Source organism: Anas platyrhynchos, chromosome 4 (assembly GCF_047663525.1).
Source record: "Anas platyrhynchos isolate ZD024472 breed Pekin duck chromosome 4, IASCAAS_PekinDuck_T2T, whole genome shotgun sequence".
Lineage (NCBI taxonomy): Eukaryota > Metazoa > Chordata > Aves > Anseriformes > Anatidae > Anas > Anas platyrhynchos.
In genome coordinates this window covers 43,293,728-43,314,687 of record NC_092590.1, presented here as the reverse complement: position 1 = coordinate 43,314,687, position 20,960 = coordinate 43,293,728, and the positions used below count along the sequence as shown (strand labels likewise).

The 20,960-nt window shown below is 35.6% G+C and overlaps 1 long non-coding RNA gene across 4 annotated transcripts in view; it reads left to right on the top strand.

Moving 5' to 3' along the window:
* Positions 1 to 20,960, top strand: part of LOC106016305 (uncharacterized) — a 210,010-nt gene that overhangs the window by 81,873 nt on the left and 107,177 nt on the right. For 3 of the 4 annotated variants that reach the window (XR_011809111.1, XR_011809109.1, XR_001188910.5), the window contains exon 3: positions 4,075 to 4,149. This is a non-coding gene — a long non-coding RNA (uncharacterized lncRNA). Of the gene's footprint in view, positions 1 to 4,074; positions 4,150 to 19,045; positions 19,238 to 20,960 lie in introns of all 4 variants that reach the window. The other variant, XR_011809110.1, reaches the window with a different exon arrangement.

Here is a 20,960-nt window from a genome sequence, read left to right as displayed (position 1 = left end):
TCCACTGCTGGTGAGAGCCAAGCCAATAAGCGACATTGTTTCTGCTTCTGTGAGAGCAGATTGAAGAAAGGGAGGAAAAACAAAACAAAACAAAAAAACTGCTGAGTGCTGAGCAATAGCAGCTAGGAGAGTGAGGAGTAAGAACCAGCCCTGCAGCCCCCAAGGTCAGTGCAGCACGAGGTGCTCCAGGGACGTAGCAGCAGTTCCCCTGTGGCCTGTGGAGAGGCCCCTGGTGGAGCAGGCTGTCCCCCTGCAGCCCGTGGCACAGATCTCCATGCTGCAGTCTGTGGAGGAGCCCACGGTGGAGCAGGTGGATGTGGCCTGGAGGAGGCTGCGGACCATGGAGAGCCCCTGCAGGAGCAGGCCCTGGGCCTGAGCTGCAGCCCATGGAGAGAAGCCCACGCAGGAGCAGGGAGTCTGGGGGGAGCTGCTGCCTGTGGCTGCCTGTGAGGGACCTGTGCTGGAGCAGTTTGCTCCTGGGGGATCAACCCCGTGATATGGAGCCATGTTGGAGCAGTTCTTGAAGAGCTGCTGCCTGTAGGAAGCCCACACAAGATCAGTTCAGGAAAGACAGCATCCCGTAGGAGGGACCCCACATGGAGCAGGGGTAGAAAGTGATCTTAAGGAGGTGAAGCATTAGGGACTGACTATAGCCTCCATTTCCCCACTCTCCTGTGCTGCTCAGAGGGAGGAGGTGGAAGAGGGTGGATGAGGGGAAGGTGTTTTTCATTTGTCTTCTTTGTTTCTCCCTTCTCTGGCTTGGTAGCAATAGGTAATTTTGTTAATCTCCCTATGCTGAATTTGTTTTGCCTGTTATGGTAATTGTTGAGCTATCTCCCTGTCCTTATCTCAACCCTTGAGCCCTTTCCATAGTATTTTCTCCCCCTCCCCCCTCCTTTTTTCCTTTGAGGAGGGGGAATGAGAGAGTGATTGTGGTAGAACTCGGCTCCCCACCTGAGTAAAACCACCACAGCTTGTGATCCAGGTGCTGTAACAATGTCAATTGCCAACAGTACATAAAAAGTTTATAGATAGCTTTGTAGGTCTGTAGAGGATGAAACCTGGCTGTTCTTCAGTAGTTGCCCAACTACTGGATCTTGTACTGCAGCACAGCAATGTGTACTCAGTAGTAATTTTTTTCTTTAATGGTGCCAGTGCTTCAGCATCTGACTGGGAGAAATGGTATTATTTTGCTGTTCATGTGAAAATAACATTATGTCTAAAGAGGTCTCTTTCAGACAGTGGCCAACACAACATTATTTTAGAAGATGAAGGATTCCCTGTAGTTTTGAAATAAACACTTATGAATTAAGTTGCTGTTGTAATTCTGGATTCCTTCATTATTTATGTGCATTTGCCTTATTATTTTTAATCCTTTTAACCACTTGGCCTTGGTTATACCTTGTGAAAAAGAGATTTCCAAAAGCTGATTGCATTCATGTTGATAACTTTCTTTTAATGCTGTTCTCTCTCTGGCGGTTTTGCAGGATGTACCCTTCTGGTGTTTTGAAGTTTTAAAGTGAAGTTCTAAAACTAAACAGAAAATTTAGAGCAGTTTACTATTTTGTCAGATTTGAATCACAGAATCATCTAGGTTGGAAGAGACCTCTAAGATCACCTAGTCCAACCTCTGACCTAACACTAACCAGTCCTCCACTAAACCATATCACTAAGCGCTAAATCTAGACGCCTTTTAAGGACTTCCGGGGATGGTGACTGAACCACTTCTCTGTGCAGCCCATTCCAATGTCTAACAACCCTTTCAGTAAAGAAGTTTTTCCTAATATCCAACCTAAACCTCCCCTAGCACAATTTTAGCCCATTCCCCCTCGTCCTGTCACCAGGCACGTGGGAGAATAGGCCAACCCTCACCTTGCTACAGCTTCCTTTAAGGTACCTGTAGAGTGTGATAAGGTCGCCCCTGAGCCTTCTCTTTTCCAGCTCCCTCAGCCACTCTTTGTCTGTCATCCTTCACTTACCTTCTCTACATACAAACAGACACATAGATCCTCTCTCTTAAAATGTGTTTGGTTTCCTGCCTGGTTATTTTTAATGTTTTGTATCATGTCCTGATCTGGTTAGCCAATCATCCTACCTATTCCCAGTCAAATCCATTTGATTCTTGGAACTGTGCCTTTTCAAAACTGTGCCCTGCTCCATTAGTTGTTTTGAAGTACAGTTTCCTGAGTACTATAAGACACTGTAGAAAAATCACCATTTGTTCCTCTGCAGTGATTACCAGATCCCAGTCCTGAGTTACTTAAATAAAGAAATGGTTAAAAATCAGTCATTTCCATGTACATGTTAGTCTTTAACAATGTACTTCAAATATAGCTTTCTTTTTAGCATGTCCAAATACTATTCTATAAGAAATAAAATAATTTGTTTCTCTGGCAGCATGTCACAGCAAAACCAAAAACAGTACATTTTGCTGTGTGATCATATGTGTGTATATCATCATGTAGACAATACTACATTGTCAAATGATCCCAGTCAAGTTCAGAGGAAGGTATATGTGTGATTCCATTTTTAGTGTTGTATTTTGTGTGTAGCATATATGTTAAAAATTACTATTTTTCCAATTTGATAATATTTCTCATTGCTCAATGTCATAAGAAGGTTCTCTTCTTCTTTTCCAGTTCTTATAGATGAAATTCTAGCATGAGATACCAACAACTCTTGAATAAAAAATATTTTTGCAAACCTGCACTCAGATTTGAACCAGATGATTACTTGTATACTTAGTAAAGCTATCTGCTAGTCTGCTTTTTTCATCTTTGTTTCACATGTGTGTTTTTAAGCTAGTATAATTCTTAGATGATTTTTATTCTCCATCAAACTTGTGATTGTTTTTAATATTATTCAAAAATGTTTGGCATATTCAAGTGTACAATTAACTAACCAGTCTAATTTGGAAAATTAGTCTGCCATTCTAGTCTCATAGAACTACCATTATATTTTAGTATGTAAAGTCTACTAATTTTCATTCCTTTACAATTTTCTTCCTTTTGATCATTTTCCACTTTTAGCAGGGTATTATTTTTTTCTGAAGACGTTTACAAAGAATGTTATTCACTGGTCATGGCAAACCTTCAATTAAACAGACTTTAATGCACTGTGTATCATTATCCCATTATCAAGTCATCCTTCTCTTCATTGCATTTTCAAGTTGAGAAGTGTTCTACTCTCATTCTACTAGTGTTCCTTAAGATGTCTTTTCAGTGTCTCCATTTACTCAATACCATCAGTGTACAATGACTGTCATATTTCAGAAGTATACATGGTTTTGTTGAATAAAGCCCTAAATGTAAACATATTTTAACCAAGAAAACAACCTAAGGCAACTTAAAAGAACCTTTATAAAACCTGTCTTCCTTTTATTCTCCATATAAAATTTTAATGCAGTGATCACTTTAAGATACAAAATCAATCATGATGATACTACTAGGTGCCAATGGTGTGCTAGAGCTATGTTATAAGAAAAGATACTTGTTCTTTAAAAGCATTAAGTGCTTGCATTTAATAGTAAAATATTTTTACTTAAACATGACATAGAGCATTCTGTAGTCTGCTCTGCTGTCTCTTCCAAGATCTCATCCCATGCTGTAAACTGGGATTTATTAAGTTAGCTTGTCACAGATAAATCTGTTTACAGCATCGCTAATTAGCAAGTCATGACGTTTTACAGTCATCTGAAATTAGCTTAGTACAATGGCCTTTTTGGCTCTCAGATGGCCTTCCTCAAGATCCTATTTGTGTGTGTGTGTGTGTGTGTGTGCTTACATACGTACCCATGTGATGGAAGTATTTGCTAGAATGGTAGTCCTGTACATATTTGCCCTTTCTTTCCCCATCATCTAAATCTCAAGGTATCCCTTAAAAAAATCCAAATAATGCAATCCTTTTTTAGGAGGAAGACACTGGCAAAGATTACAGCAGTCAGTATTCATCCTTATGCCCTAGAGATTTAGTAGTATGGTCTTAATTGTGCTATCTTGGTCTTAATTTGTGCTATCAATAATTCTTATTTTCTCAAAATGATGTTAGTGTTTTTTGTTTCTATTTTTCCTGTAGGATAGATTCTTTTTGACTTGGTGAATTGTTGGCAGTAGAAACATTACAAGAGTTCAAAGGGAAGGAAGTGTTTGGGTAAGTCCATAAATGCATTGAACGTAACATTTTACATTTTGTTTTAATATACATTTTATTTGTTACAAATATTTTTATTTAAAACTGAGAATAAATTTTAAGGACAAGTTTTGCTTTTTTTTCTTTCTCTCCTCCCAAGGAAAGCTATGTGGGGAACAAAAATACTCAAAAAGTTTCTTAAAGTGTTTCTTCATATAATAATACCTCCTTGTGGACTCTAAATGCTTGCTATGTCTTAATAGCCTGCTCTGTAAGTTAACAGAGGTTAAGAGAAATAGCAATGAAGAATTTAGCAGAAGATCACTTACATGTAAAAATATCAATAATAATTTCTTTTTATTTTTGTATCTACTTACGAAGACATAATTTAAATTGTACAGCTCTGAAAGTTCCCCCGATTTTAGGGTATAATTAATGACAAGTTATTTGGTTAAAACAGAAAAGGCTTTAAAAAGGCAGGTTAAAAACAACAGCAGTTTCCCTAAGTGGAAATTTCAATAAAAGCCAACAGAGACATCTTTACAAAGTGAAGTACTTCTATGTATTATTTTTATTGTGGGCTAATAGGCACTTCTTCCTCACTAATTGGTCTCTCTCAATTAAAACAATTACAGAATCAAATATATGAATATTAAACTAACATTTAAATTGATATTTTATTATACACAAGTCAAGAAATTCACAGTTAATTTCTCCCAGTACAACTGTATATTCATCCCCCTGAGTGTATGTACTGCAATGAAGGACTTTATTTTACAACTATACCACATGAATGCATAAATATTAATATATATATATGTACATAAACTGAAGTTATATTTAAAAGATTAATTAAAGAATAACTCTGCTGGTTGCTTTTTTTATTTATACAGCAGTACAAATAGCTCTGAATTTTAACTACTGAACACCTAATAGATTATGAACACTTCTGTGCAAACAGGATGCTGTGTTTCCTTCGTGTATGGTAGTCACTGTAACATTGCAGAGAATAGTCCTTCCCTGCTTGTTCTGAAATGTGTGCATGGTAACGGATGTCCCTGAATACTTTTCTGTAGTTTCATGGGTCAGGAGTCCATAAATCAGTGAACTTGATACAAATTACAGGGGAGTTAACATTGTAGTGATATTTAAAATCATGGATATTATAGTATGTATAATTAGAAGCTATTAATATTATACTTGTATGGCAAGTAGATAACATTAAGTGAAGTAGTAAGTCATAAAGTGAAGCTCTATAAAATTCTCGTGAGCTGAGAATTCATTACTTTTGGTGATTGATGTATGTTGATGTATCATTTTTTTGAATGACATTAAAAATAAAAATTGTGGCAAATATTAGTATTGGAAAATTATGGTAAATTTGTGCACTTAGTATGATGCTTTGCAAAAGCTTTCTTTGGGAGAAATTCTCATATGATTTTTACTTATCATTGTATTGCCTTTACCAGGTTTACCAATTATGCAATGTTATGGTGATGGGTGGATATGCTGAAATTTTTCCATTTCATCTGCGTAAATACTTAATATTGAGTGGAGGCTATTACTACAGGATGAGCAGTACGGATATTGAAGTCAATGGGATGTATGAGAGGAACTTGAACTTGTGGGCTGCATCATACAAATGTGAGGCAGCTCTCACCCTATCTAAACACTTGGGATTAGACTAACTGAGAATCCTTGGATGAGGAAAGTGATCTTTTTATACCATCAATATTCAGTTCAGTCATTCAAAATACTCCAGCTAACTCTCAGTTCATATACTCACTCCAGACTGAATATGGATTTAGGATTTGGGAAGGTCTCTGAAGGCTAATGAGGCAGATGAGAGCAGAGAAAAGAAACTGCGCAATATCACGCTATATAGTATTTAAGTGCTGAAGGCACTTTCCAGTTTTGAAATTAAAAGTCTAAATTCTGCTCAGTCAATGAAGCACAGTAGGATTAACAATGAAAGCAGAATGTGGCCCACAATTAATTTGACATTATTAAGGCTTAAAAAAAAAATGGGATATCAGTCTTTATAGAATAAAAGCTGTATATGCAGCCTACAGTTTTTTCTTATTTTCCACCCCTTCAAATACTCACTCTTCCTTAAAACAAACAAACCAAAATCTATCAATGCAAACATCTGTAGTGAGATCAAGCATGAGAAGTTTCAGCACTAATTGTTATTTTCTGACAAAGTTATAGCAGGAATGGAAGCACCATCTCAGCCCTAACTTGAGTGTTGCCACAGCTGTGACATTATAATCACCAGTTTTTAAGCTTGCTTTTGTCTGGTAGAGCAATTTTGAAACTGCAGCCTAACAGGCTTAAAACTTCCAAATGAGGCAGAGGGTTAGAGGGTTTTCTCCTATCTGGTTTGCAGAGGACTGCTTACATTATGGTAATCTGGTGGCTATGGAACTCCAGAGAAAAACTCAGCTTTTGTGCATGTGTGTAGTTTATATATTTGTGTTTGCTAAATGTGCGTGTATATACATATATATGCATTATGATCATATATGACTATTTAAAATCACCACCTTCTCTTATTTGATGGAGTGCTATTCAAACTTTCCATGCCTTACAGCTGAATACACTTAACTGTAACTAAAGTATAACCCTGACTTTAAAAGATTGTTAAAAAGTTTTAGTCTGTCAAATGCCCTGATAGATGTTCGATTACATAATAATACCTATCTCAGGATAGGCTCATCTCATGCACTTCTTAAAAATTTATTCTATTCTTATGAGTCCTACTTTAAATATTTCCATTTAATTTAAAGTGTATGATATCAGGTTAGAACTAAGCAAAATTACTGGCTTTCCATTTAGAGATGTACTACAGTGAAAATAGAACACAGTGACAGTACAAAATGTTGCCCCTGAGACCAAGTCTTATATAGTTTAGTATGTCCATGCGTCTCTAAATTTAAAATGAGTTAATTCAATGCATACTTAGGGGTTTAGTCCTTGCCCTCCGGTCTCTAATGTAATGTGTGTCTGTGTGCAAAGGGGAATGAGGTTAGAAAGGGTAGAAAAAGAGCCTGCAGGAAGGCTTTCTTGAATGCAAGAGCAGAGAGGCACCAGAGGATGCCTCTTTAGTTAGTCGACTGCTGGGGTATAAAGCATGAACGTGCTTTATTCCTGAAAAATAGTGTCACATGCATGCTTTCAGGAAGGTACAGCACTGCCTTTACAGGTGGCAGAGGGGGACGTATAATTTATGTAGACGAAATAGGTATTTGACAATCTGTCATTGTTTCACTTCATTGACACCATTTATTTTTGAAAGATAGGATAATAAACTCTGTCTACTGTACTGAATGAAAATAGATAGTCAAAAAGTGCTGTGGTTTTACAGTGAAAGAATACAAACGCAGGCGATCAGTGATGTTCCTTAAAAATTTTTAGGACAATGGAAGTGTTTGGCTTCTTTTAAAGTTTTTTTGTAGTTACTCTCTATAAAGAGAAGTGTCAAAGTATGTTGGATATCTTTATGTAATTTGGACTTCTTTATGTGGAAAGTCTGCTGAATATAAGGGAGTGTGTGTTTTAAATTCAAATGATTTGTCAGTATTAGGGATTCAGTACTTCCTGCAGGGAAGCTGTATGAACGCCTCCGTGAGAGGGAATGCCACCAACTTAGTCTTTTGTTATTTGTTGCTTAGACAGTTGTACTTCTCATGGTTTTGTTTGTTTGTTTATTTTCATTTTTGATAGCAAATGCCTAACTACCTGTCATGCATATTTTGGAGATCTACATTAAAAAAATCCAAGTGTACAGATTTAAACATAGAATTCTATGATTAAAAAAGATTGTTAAAGAGGTAAGGAATATGAAATGTACTGTGGCTTGCAGACCCTAGTCCTTTTATGCAACTTGGATGATACAAAGGTGTTCTGAATTAGCCATTGAGGATTCCCCTCATAGATCTGTATTCCTTCCTTTTTTCATGGTGTAGTCATGCCTGGACAGATGAGACCCAGGCAGCATGATTAGTCATCTCTAACAAATGTTTAGATTAAACTACTCCCTGGCCTGGTTAATGGCAGGGGAGAATGAAGCAGAAAATTTCCCCCCAGGCTGTCAAAATGGCCTGGTTAAGAAGCAAACATGGAGCTGACAGTGCTCAACTCCTTTCCATAAGGAGTTTAACGAGGACCATAGTTGAAGATGTTTTACAGTTTCATATATGTGAAAACAGAGCTAAAGCATGCTCAGAACCTAGTGAGCCTTGTCACAGGTACATACTAGTACTAGTATGTTATTTAAGAAATGTTTTTCCCTTTTTGTGTATATTAATGGAAATACCATGGTATTAGCTATCAGATAGTAGCTTTTGTGTAGTTGTTTCCAGCCTTTGTCTTTCATTAACCTGCTGTCAGGATGTTTCCATGAAAAAGTTTTAATGGTTTGTACTGCTGTTACTGTGTTTTTGGTAATATTCAAGGTATGGTACATTAAGTAGTAGTACCCGTGTTCCCTTGTATTTAGGTAGCGCTAGTAGGCACCTTAAAAAGGCTTCCAGTTCTCTGTACTAAGTATGCCATCGTTTTTTTTTTTGTTGTTTTTTTTTTTTTGGTTTTGTTTTGTTTTGTTTTGTTTTGTTTTTGGGGGGTTGATTCAAGAAAAGAGAAGTCTTCCTTTTTTTTTTTTTTTTCTCCTCCTAAATCCTCTGTTCCATTCTTTTCTTTCTTTCTCTCAACTTTTTTTTTTTTTTTCCTGTGTGAGATATTGAGTTGTATGTATGTGATCTCCCTCAGTGATACAGACATTAGCACTAGATGGGTTTAAATGACTGCAAATTAGAGTCTGCAGACTGCATATGCAGTTTTCTATTACATTTATGTAGTCAAAGCCAACATTGCAAAGATAGCAGACCTGAATCAATTAATATCATCTGAGTTTGTCATGTAACATCTAAAACTGCTTTATTTTTTCCTTAAGCCATGGTGTGCATCCTTCTTCCTCCTCCCCTTCTCAAATCTGAGTTCTGCTTCTGCCTTACAAGCAGAACCTGCTATACTTTATTGCTCTGTGCTTATGTCTTCTGGCTGTAAATAGCTATTATGTTCTTGAAGAATTGTTTTTTTTTTTTTTTTCTTTCTGCTGGTTAGTCTCTGCCAGGATCTGAATGTACTAATGAAATGATATACTGAGTTGTTGAGGCAGCATAAAAGCTGATAGAAAATTATTAAGTTCTTTACGTCCCACTGGTACTGCATTTCCATTTTAAATGCAATATTTTCATAATCAAAAAAAATAGAATCAGAAAATATGTATTATGTCATTCAGTTCAACCTCGTCCACTCCAAGAGTGTCTTGGTATATTTAGAATGAATATTTCCTGGTGCTTTGTTTTTAACAAATTAAATGATGATGTTTTCAGTCTTTATCTTGGTAGATAAATCTAAAGCACAGTTTGTCCCACTCTCAGGAAATTTTTATTTTGTGCATTAGCCAAAATTATTCTCTCTCTTTTTTCCTAATATGTTTAAAGCCTCATTTAAGTAGTATTTCCAGTTTCCTCTCAAAATTCATAAACTGTAGAGTATTACACCTCTTTATTTATTTGAATTTTGGGCTTTTTAATAAATAAGATAGTGGAAATATCACCACTATTGATGGATAGATTGCTCAGGAGTTTGAAATGCACCCTACTTACCTAGAGGTAACTTAGGTTTACGTGTCTTAATAGCTTGACCTGAAGTCAAATTTGGGCTTATATGCTTTGGTTTGTATTTTTCTTTAATACAGTATTTCTAAAAGGGCTTTATTTTAACTTTTTATATAGAAATAATTTCTGAAGGAAAATGATTGATAGGTTTCTGTTCCCTAAAATTGAATACTTTCTTCCTTTTAAATGTTTGACATATTTCATACCTATAGTGTTAAATATTTGTGAATAGACAATGCTGCTATTATTTTGTAAATATTCAGTTGCATATTTGGATATAGCTATCACTACCTATCCTAAAAAAGGCTATGCAAGGTACTAGAAAGTCTTTATATCTTTTGGATATACTAACAGAATTGTGAGGAAAGAGAAGTCATTTAATTGTGCCCCATAAATAGCACATACTAGAGAGATACATAGGCTTAAAATGTGAATATGAAATATTGGTTTAATTCAATAAATAACTGATTTTTATGAAAATATTTTGGGTGGTCATAGGGAGGCATTTCAAATACATATTTCCAAATGCTCTTCTGACTATTTTACTGTACAATGAATTAAAACAATCAATGCATTCCTTCTGCAGCAGCACTCCTTCTTAGAGCAAATACACCTCCTAAGTTCTGTAAGTTCTATTTTATTTAATTCCTGATCCTGGGATCTTGTCAAGGTAATGTCTCTGAATGGGTTTTGCTGCCAATAAACCAAATGCTGTTCTGGAATAATATAAATTCCTATGTTTTGATTTCTCAAAATGTTCAGGGCATAGGTTTATAGGAAGAGGGGTAAATACTGTCCAAAGTAGGCTGTGTTTTCTACTGTAAGTTGTTCCTAGATTTCCTGTTGCATCTTTTTTCCTGAAAATTGCAGAGCAGGCACATAAAATTCAAAATACATATTGAAAAGTCGCTTGCCAAAACACAACACCAGTTAAGCTGTTCTGTGGCAGAAAAAAGGATGAGGTAATGGATGAAGAAGAATAAATAAAGAATTGTTCCACACATCTTTGGCATCCGGTACTTTATCTGGGCTGATGTTCACCACCTTTTTATAAAGTTTTATCTGATGTCTGTTGGTGTCAACCTTTTTTTAAAGGATGCTAAACTCTATCAAAGCTGTTTCCAGAGGGCTGGCAGTAGGCACTAATATCTGTATGCTTTGCAGGCACCAGTTAGTCTCAAAAATGCATGTTCAAATTCTAGACCCACTTGGAAACTCATGAGAGAAGTTTTGATTTAAAATACAATGAAAGACTACCTTTTTAGTGTTAAATTTATACTTAGGAGACAAATGAAACTACCTACTAATAAATTATCATATATAACTATTTTATTGGGAAAAAAAAAATTGAAATAGAGTGATCGTGAAGAAACATCAGATTTTCTTTTGTTCATCCTTTTCTTGTCCTATCTATTGTTCTTCTGCTTAAAATTCTTTATGCAACAATATGGACTTGATTACAGCAGAGTAGATTATGATTTTCTGTTTGAAAGGATATTTATGTTCATTATGCAGAGATCTTTGTGTGCTTCTGATTGTCTCCAGTGGTTAGGCATTTGAACCTCCTGGATAGCAGCTAGTATAATCCAGCTCTAATAAAAATGTAGTTTATGCATATCTCAGGAAGGTTTAAGGCAGCTGTGAGCTATTCACACACTGTCTCCTCAGGAGAGGTCTGGGTTTTTCTCCATTTTAAATAAAGTGCCTTCTTCCAGTTAACTTTACCTGGGAGAAGAAGAAGAAAAAGAAAACCTAACACACACATGCCTTCCCTCACCCCCATCCCCCAAGATGTTCAGCTGGACCTGTAACAACAGGACTATCCTTTTTTTTTTTTTTTTTTTTTTTTTTTTTATTAAGGTAATCCAGTTCCCTTTTTGTTTGGCAGATATTCAGAATGGGAAGATTTTTGCTGGGAAAAGTCTGTGGGATGTAACCAGGCTCTTGATTTAGGTTCTGTTCCAAAGTTAAGAAACTATGTTGGATGTTCTTTGTTTCCTGGTTATTGCTCTTTGTATGTGTTTTAATATAAATTACCAATTTAGCTGTTTGTGCCTCTTTATATATCTAAATCTAAAAAAGAGAGATGTCAGATATTTGTAGGTAGTGTTCAGGTAGCTGTTTATTTAAGTGTTCAGATGCAGCCTTCAGCTTTAGAAGTTTAGGAATGACAGACTGCTGGAAGCATTTAGCAAGGAGCATGGCTCATGCTCTTTCCTAATGTCTGACGCTTCTTGCTGCAGGAGCTGTGACAATGAACTAGATGGGCCCTTGTTTTAATCCAGTACATTCCTATGCAAGTGAACAGATATCTGAACAGCCCATTTGTATGTAATGGCTAACAACATATTTTTCTTTCATGTGTCTTAAGGAGAAGAAACACGTTTTATTTATTGAAGGAAAGGTTTCATTATTGTTTGTTGGGTGTGTTAAGTCCCAATGAGTATAGAACCAGAGCTGAAACTGCTGCCTATGGTTAGTGAAGCAGATCTAAAGGCAGTTTTCCCCCCAAATAAGGACAGCTCTGCCTGCGCTAACTCAGGCTTGGACACGTACATGTACATTCTAGATAAATACATAAGCTTATGATTCACATTAGGTCTTGAAAAGCATACCTTTGTTAATGATTAATAAATCCAGCTTGATGTATTTATAACAATGAACTCTTCTAGGACAAAGCTGGTAGTTTTCCGTGGCACTAGGCTACACAGCATCATGTAGACCTAGTAACAGGAGTCTTTGCTGGTTTGAGGATCTCTGCACCTGTAAAATGTTCCCTTGCTTTTTATTTCTGCTATCAGCCTTTCCCCAAGACTGAAAACAGAAGTGCTGAATGTGATCATTTCCCATTCTAAAAACTGACATTGAACTCAACAACTCATATTATGTATCCTCATGAAACAGACATCAGATAAAACCGATTCAAGGCCATCACAGCCATGATTTGCTATTGAAACCACAGCATATAAACAAAAAAAACCTCTAGCCATTAGCAATCTTTTGAGCTATTCCATGTTTTAAAAGCTAAGTAAGATAATCTGATGTGTACCAGTGTTCGTCCTCCTTAGATGTCAGAAAAATAGAAAATTCAAACTAGGGAGCTATGAGAAATTGAAAAATAAACCAGGAACAGAAATGAGTTATTTATCTAGTCGAGGGAGGAAAATAAATAAATAAATAAATGAGAGTGAAAGGGAGGGGAAGGAGAATAGAAAACCCTCCTCTCTTTAGGTACTGGTCCTAGAATTACTGCTGCTCTCTAAGAGAGAGTTGGGTAAGAAGTGGGTTGAAACATTGATTGCAACAAATAGGGAAACAAGAAAGATGAGTCACCATCAAGGGAGCAGTAAAAGGTGCGATATTTTTGATAAGCATCTTAAGGCTGAGATTGTTATCTGAAGTTAAGTTCTGAAGGTTCTCTGATCGGTGTTGTAAATCCAGTAAGACTTAAATGGGTGTAAGTACACTGTGTAGAAGCTTCAACAATACCTCTGTAGCTATGCACAAATGGATACAAATCATTTTGCCAATATATATTTCTCTAAACAAGAATCTGCAGCTTCCCACTTCATGTGAATCAGTACCTTGCACAGAGATCTGTCTTTTACCCCTATGCTGGTTTTAATCCATCTTTTCAAAGAGAATTATGATATCTTTCAGAGCTAGTTAGATAATTTTGTTTCAGGTAGAGAGAAGCAGAAAACCACTCGTACCTGCAGGTGTACAGAGCATGTTGAAAAAAACAGATTTGTAGTCTTTCTGCATAGAATCCAGGTAGAACAAAGGTCCTCATTTTGAATATGAACTACCAAATGAGGACTCAAATGCTATTTATCTCAGGCTTATGTTTTTACAGTTTTATGATCTCAATAACTCCTTGATAAAGTAACTTCCTTGTCTTGATGGCTGTTACTTTTTATAGAAAAAATGTATTTATAAGTGATAGGTCCTGAAAAGTTGGAAATAAACCTACAGATATGTGAATCTATATTTTCTTCTAGACTAGATAGGAATTGTGTGCGAGAAAGATGTGAGTGCATACCACATACATCCCAGACAATTACTTATTAGCTGTATGACACTAATACATCAGAACCCGACTTGTAAGAGGAAAACACCACATTAGGAACTATACATGTAAGTGTTTCCAAAATATATACAAAATAGATTTTAAAAAGTAGTGTTTTAATGTCTTTTTGTAGCAAATGAATGGAAAGAAAGATTAAGTGACCTGCTTAGTACAAAACTCTGTACTTGGAAAAAGGAAAATGCATACCACCAGGTTGTGTAGACTTCAACTGAAGATCGGTGAAGAGAGAGTTCAGAAGGCATATTTAGATAAACCCAAGCAGATACCTAGAGAGAAGTCCTGTGGCCCTGCCTCTACAATGAAAACTTGCTGTTTCTGTGCCACCCCCACCTGCCTCCTGCAGAGGATTGGCAGCCTTTGGACCCTGGAGGGCATCACAGCTGTGAGCCACAGAAACACTATTAAAAACAAGGTAGCTACCAGTAAGAGCTTCAAAATTCATTTTTTCAATTAATTGAGGCTTTTCTGTGTTTAGCAGTTAAGGTGGATTCCAGGTGTATGTATTATGGTAACTGAACTAATAATAGCTGTTTGTTGTTGTATTTTGAATAGGTCATTAGGACTTAAGAGCAATAAATTATTGATTCCATATACATGGTATGTTCCCCTTTGATGTTAACAAGTTTTTGAGTGTAAAAATGTGTGCTGTTACAGGACAAGAAACGTGTAAGAAACATTAAGTGTAAATCACAAAGAAATCAGAAGTGATTTTCTTTGAGTACAGGGTACCCAGTATTTTGCCTTGTCTTAGATCCTTTGAGCTTTTCCAGTATAAAATAATACAGTGTATGTAGTAAGGTACCACGGTTATCTTTAAATAATATTAATTGTGACAGAATGAAAAAAGCAAGTGTGAAAGGTATATGTATATGGCAATTTTTTATCTTTAATAATATTTTTGTATGTTTTGTATTGTTTAATTACTACTTTCAACTACTACTACTAACTTTCAGCTACTAACTACTACTTTTAGCTTTTAATGAATGCATTATAAGATTATTGGATTACGCAATTGTTGCTCAGATGTGAAGAGTGGAACATGACAAAGAAGGAGGAAAGCCAAGCCAAAGCTGCTGCTACTTTCGTATCAGTAATTAACGTTAGTTTAATCTGAGGTCTACATGAAACTGGACAGAATACTGTTATTGAGTTCATAGTTCATGAATTGATATAATTACTTATTGAACATTTAAAAAGGTTTTCCAGTAAAAAATAACTGTGCCGATGCTTCTACAAACAGTTGTGGAGTATGGGGAAAAAAGTTTCCTAAAACCTAGGCCCATTTCATCAGGTGCCAGCTAATTTTTGTATTATGAGAACAGACTTGCTATCCCCTCTGTAAATATTTTTAAATGTTTTCTGCAGTCATTCTTTTGCTGGCTCTACATCTTTCTTGGCTGCACAGTGTTCACAGTTCACAACCCATTTCTCATTCCTCATTCTGTGAATTGTGTATACAGAGAGGTCTCCCTGAGATGATGGAGATGGTAATGGCAAGAAGTTCACTGAATAGTTACTTTAATTAAGGTATGACAATAATTAGGCTACAAAAGCATTTCTTTGTAGGTAAGATAAAGAACAGTAACATAATGAAATAAGGGAAGTGACAGCAAGAAAAAAGTGCCTGTTTCCCTTGTTCTCAATGCTTTTAAGTTGAACTTTCTAATATATTATTTTTTAAAGTTTGTTAATGCTGTCATACTTCATAGTGCTGTGCTTTACAGCAACATATAACTTTGCTTAGAAAATAACTGAAAAATGGTATTCTTTCTTCCTGTTACTTTTGTGTTAAATGTGCTTAAATTATGGGTCAATATGGATTTTTCTGACTGACATGAAAACAGGAAAACTAAGCTTTGTGTTTTGATAACAGTAGTGATTCGTAAATTAAAATTTACATGATAGCCTGATGGCACATAATGGAAAATACAACTAAGCATTCTTGCTCTATTTGTATGTATTTTAAGTTGTGTGCTAAGTTGATAGAATTTACAAGATTTGCAGGCAGTACTTAACTCATACTGAAATAAATAAGGATTTTTCCTTATTCCCACATACTGTATTCTTTCTTTTGACTAAAACTTCTGCTGCATAGAGTGTAAATGGTACTGCAAAATCTTTTAGAAGTGTGAAAAATACTCCATGCTGTTGATGGGAATTTCCTCAACAGTATGTCTAGTAGCACTATTAGATTCTCAGGCATAGTGACACTGCTTGAATACCGTCTTTTTGCTGTCGTTACTGCTTTGGTTGTACAGCAGTTTAGTGGTATAGAGCTTATCTGACTTTACCTTTAACTTTTTAGACATGTATATGTGGGAATCCAACCTGCAATTTATTTGTAACTGTCACAGAGAGGCTCAGGGGAAAGAATTTGCTAACAAAGTCAGCTCTTGAGTGCTAGAGGGGTCAAGAGCTTTCTCAGTCACTTCCTTTGGTCATAATCAGGTGAACATACTCTCACAAAAAATTTGTTATAACATTGTGGAATGAATTGCTTACAAAGTTAGTTTTGTTGTTTAATTTAGAATCATACATCATGGTCCAAATTTTTAGAAGCCTAACTGTACAATCATTAAATGAACAACAATCTAGGTGTGTTTTTTCTTTCTCTTTAACTATAAAGTAATTTTAATATGTAAAATGATCAAATAAAAATGTGATCAAATAAAAACAGCATTGGAGATAAATGACAAAATATGTTCTTTTTTTTCTTTTTCTTTTATGTGCTATATTATGTTCTTTTATTTTTTTTTCTTTTTCTTTTATGTGCTATATAATTATTTTTTCTTGAACTAAATAGGCTTTAGTTTTCTTCAACATCTGTTTCAGATCATCTTGTTCTAGGTTTTCCTATTACTCATTTCTTGTTTAACAGGCTTTAGATTTGTGTATGTATGAGACGGTTTCCCTTTCATAAAGTGAGACAATGAAGAACATTTTTAAGGTTCAAATGTTGTTGAGGAGGAAGTTTGTTATTGATTTCAGTTACAGAGCATGGACAACACTACATGCTTTTTGCACTTAACTCTAAGAATTCTGGTTCATATAAGAATTATGGAAAAGACCACAGTCTCTTAATGCTCTGGTCAAAAATGATCACAGAATCCACAATCATCCTTTCCCTTTTAATAGTGTGATTTTTTTCTTGTAAAAAAAAAAAATAAAAATCTTTTTTTGAAAAGGGATTTTGCTTCGGTGAGCATTTTTTCATGTTTAACATGTGCATATATTTAAGCTTTTAGTAAAGCGGTGTTTTAGCATCTGTAGTGGTTTTCTTGGTTGGTTTTCATACATTGGTTTTGTACTCTCAAAAATAAGGATGTGTTTTGCAGGCTTGGGAAGAGGTAGAAGCAAAAATGGGCTCTATATTGTTGGTGACACCTTGATATAATAAATCTGTTTACAATCCGGTGTTCTTAGAGGACACTATTCTTTGTAGCAGCCTTTGCCCTGGAACACCACCGAACTTGGTGGTAGTTTTGCATACACAGCAGCTACAGAGTTGTAACCTCAGTAAAAGTGACAAGGTAGTATTTGCTGCTAACCAAGGGCTTCCTAGAAGGCTTCAGGAAAGCAAATATATGAGGGCTGTTTTTGCTAGAAAGAACAAAATGACAAAACAGGAGATGAATGCCTCTTAAGAAGCCAGATCTCAACTTAAAGGAACGTAAGGAAATAAAACAAGCTAATAGACTTTAGCCAAATTGAAATAAGAACAGGTTTATAGTCATTAAAAAAAAAAAAAATCTATCACAAAGCTTTACACTTACAGACAGAGGATGAAATTGAGTACATAGAGCTTGGTACACTTGTTCCTTCTGTGCATATTATCAACAGAAAATCTATGTGTAGATAACATTGGTTATATGAGCAATTTTGCAAGGCAACATAGTAATTTGGAATGTGGGCACACCAGTCAGTTAAAAACAGGGAAAAGTAGTATTCTCAGGGGTCATGGAAAATATCAGTGAAAATGATATGCCTCACTGAAAATGATAAAGACTTCTACAGGTACGTCAATGATAAAAAGAAGATGAAGGAGACTGGTGCCTAGAAAAGCTGTGGATGCCCTATCCCTGAAAGTGTTCAAGGCCAAGCTGAGTGGGGCTTTGAGCAACCCGATCTAGTGGGAGGTGTCCCCGCCCATGGCAGGAGGGTTGGAGTTAGATGGTTTTTAAGGTCCTTTCCAACCCAAACCATTCTGTGATTCTATGAAAGTCCAGTTTTCTCACAAATGCTTGCAATGAAGCCTTTTCTGTGAGCACATTAAATACAAAAATATATTTTTTCTGATTGAATGATATTTTTGTAGAGATGCAATAGTAAATCCTGTTCCACTGACAAAAAGTGTTATCAAATTCAGTTGGATTGTAGTTTCCTTTCCAATGTAGGGGTTTGGCTGCTGGAACAAGGAAATCCTCAAAATTTTGGCTATGCATTGCTGAACTCTTAATGAAAGTCATGTGATAACTGTGAGAATGACTTCAGTCTTTGAACATAAAAAGTAATATCTGAAAAATATATTACTTGTACATACATGCAAGGTAGTTTTCAATAATGGTGATGTATATATTTTCAACCACATTTGATATGTACCTATCCTTCACTGGAAGATGATCAAATGTATTCAGATGAAAATCAATTTCACTAAATTGCCCAGACAACATTTAGCCTTGAGTGAGTATTCACACTTGTGCCAAATGTAATGTAATTCCTCCAGAGGTAACCTACAAACAAATTAGTTTTCTCCTCCTAGGTGTACTTGAAATGGTTGCAGGAAAGAGTGGAAGATCAGAGAGCATATGTTATTGTTCAGTAAGCCATGCAGTAGATATCAGAAATTAATGAGGCAAAGAAAGCAAGCAATGCAATCAGCAGCAACTAAATTTAGGAAGAGCTTGAGTGTTCTGGGAGACAGGAGCCTAAGCGTTCTCTCCCTTTGCTATGTGACAAACCTGAAAACATGGAGATGTGAATAAAAGTGTTAATGTTGTTATGCATTCAGGTAGCCATCAAAGTTGAAAACAGAGCTGTAAGTTGCTAGTGCTATATAACAGGATTAAAATGAGCAAATAAAGAAATATGACACAAATGGGTTTGTATAAAGTTTTAAATAGCTGTATTCTTTGTCTTCCCATAGAAATGTTTGTGTCTTCTACCAAATGGAAGCACATCTTAATTATTTTTGTTTGGATGTGGAATACAGTGAATTTATCAATACTTCATCAAAGAGAATAGAAAGCTACCTTCAGACCAAAAACAAAACATGGGAGGAGGAAGAGGCAATCTTCTCTCTGTGGCACACTGGATGTCCAAACCGAAGACTCCAATGGTACTAAGAGTTAAAATTCTAAAATTACACATAGCACATGGGTGAAATTGTTCAAAGTATACAAGTGTGGGCATTTATGCATTTTTGTTTGTCCTCCCAATTCTAGTAGAATTCTGAGTAAAAGAAACCCTGTATATTTAACAGGCAGTGCTACACAAAGAGTCACAATTTTTATTTTTATTTTCAGTAAAAATAACAGCAGAGCTTCTTAAACAGCTTCAGTTTTGTTGCTCTAAATACATGTATAAATGACACATGAGGTTTGTAGTTTTATTGGTATTTAAGTGGGCTTCACTGCACAGGTATAAGGTGAAGTTTCTTAATTCTGGTAGTGAATTCTACTTCTTTGTGCTTTTCATGTTTATAGTTTCAAAGTGAGCCAATTTCAGGTATAGGTCTACATGCCTTGAAAAAAATATTCCACTTACATTATAATAATTTGGAAAATCTTCATATCTTTGTAGAATCATTTGATAAATTCAATAAAAAGTCTACCAAACTCTTTCCCTTTAAGTATTTGGTATTTCCCAGCTCTTTGTGGTGGTTGACAAAAATTCTAACTAAGCTTAATTTCTATGTAATAAAACAGCTCAGCTTTAAAATTGGTTACCTTATTGATTTTAGTGCCAAGGGATTCGACTGCATTCACTTTGTAGGTTGTAACTTTCCCACTTTCAGAATCCAATCTGCTGTTGTGACTAGTGAATTAAGCATGCAGATATTATGATAACCGGAGAATATGAAGCGTTCACACTTGGGATGTGTCTCTGAAAAATTGCGTGGAAAATCTTTTCTGAAGCCTTTGTCACAGGAAAAAGATTTCAGCCTAGATTATCCTGCAGCTGTGCTCTTTTTCATGTATAACTTTTGGAAAAGATGTGAGGAAACTTAAGTGTTTAAATTATTTATTTTATTTTTCTTACACGTGGACCTTATAAAAAGCAAAGTCAATTATGTGGTCGTCCCATTCCATCTTCTATGCTTTTTCCTAGTCAAAAATCTTTGAATATGTGCTATTTCTGATAAATGCAAAGTGAACAAAATCTTCTAGTTCCTACCAACAGATATGTTAATTGAATTACTGCCACCAAGTCAGGCTATGATACTGGTCATGTTTTGCCTAAGAACCAAAGGAGATAAGAATTTTTCTTCTGTAACCAAATCATCTGAATCATGCATAATATCCCAGTCAGGGATATTATGTGAGACTGTGGGAAAGAAATGTATCAGTGGGTTTGCTCCTACATAGTTGATTGTTGCCCTCTTCACGGAGGAGTTCTGTTTTAATTTGTTGAAGGTAAGGGGGGAGGGAAACAAAGACAAAATTTGCTCTGAGTCACAGCTCAGCGCCTGCTGTGCTCTGGCCCCATACTGCTTGGTGCTTGGAAATACACAAACAGGAAAAACAAAAAGGGATAAAAAAAAAAAAAAACAAAAAAAAACAACACCACATGAGCCACATGAGAACTTAACCCATACACCATACACAGTGGAATTAAACTATTTAGATAATTGTTTTTTTCAGAACAATTTTATTCTGATTATCTAGAACTTCTGCATGTTTAATTTTATTTTGGGTTCTGGCTTTGGAGATAATTTTCCATAAAATTAAATTACAGCAGTTGAAGAAATAAAATCTTATTAGACTATCTAGTCTAAACAAGCACTAGTTTGAAATTATTGTGCAACATTAAGGGATTCTCATTTATTAAAGGCTGCATCT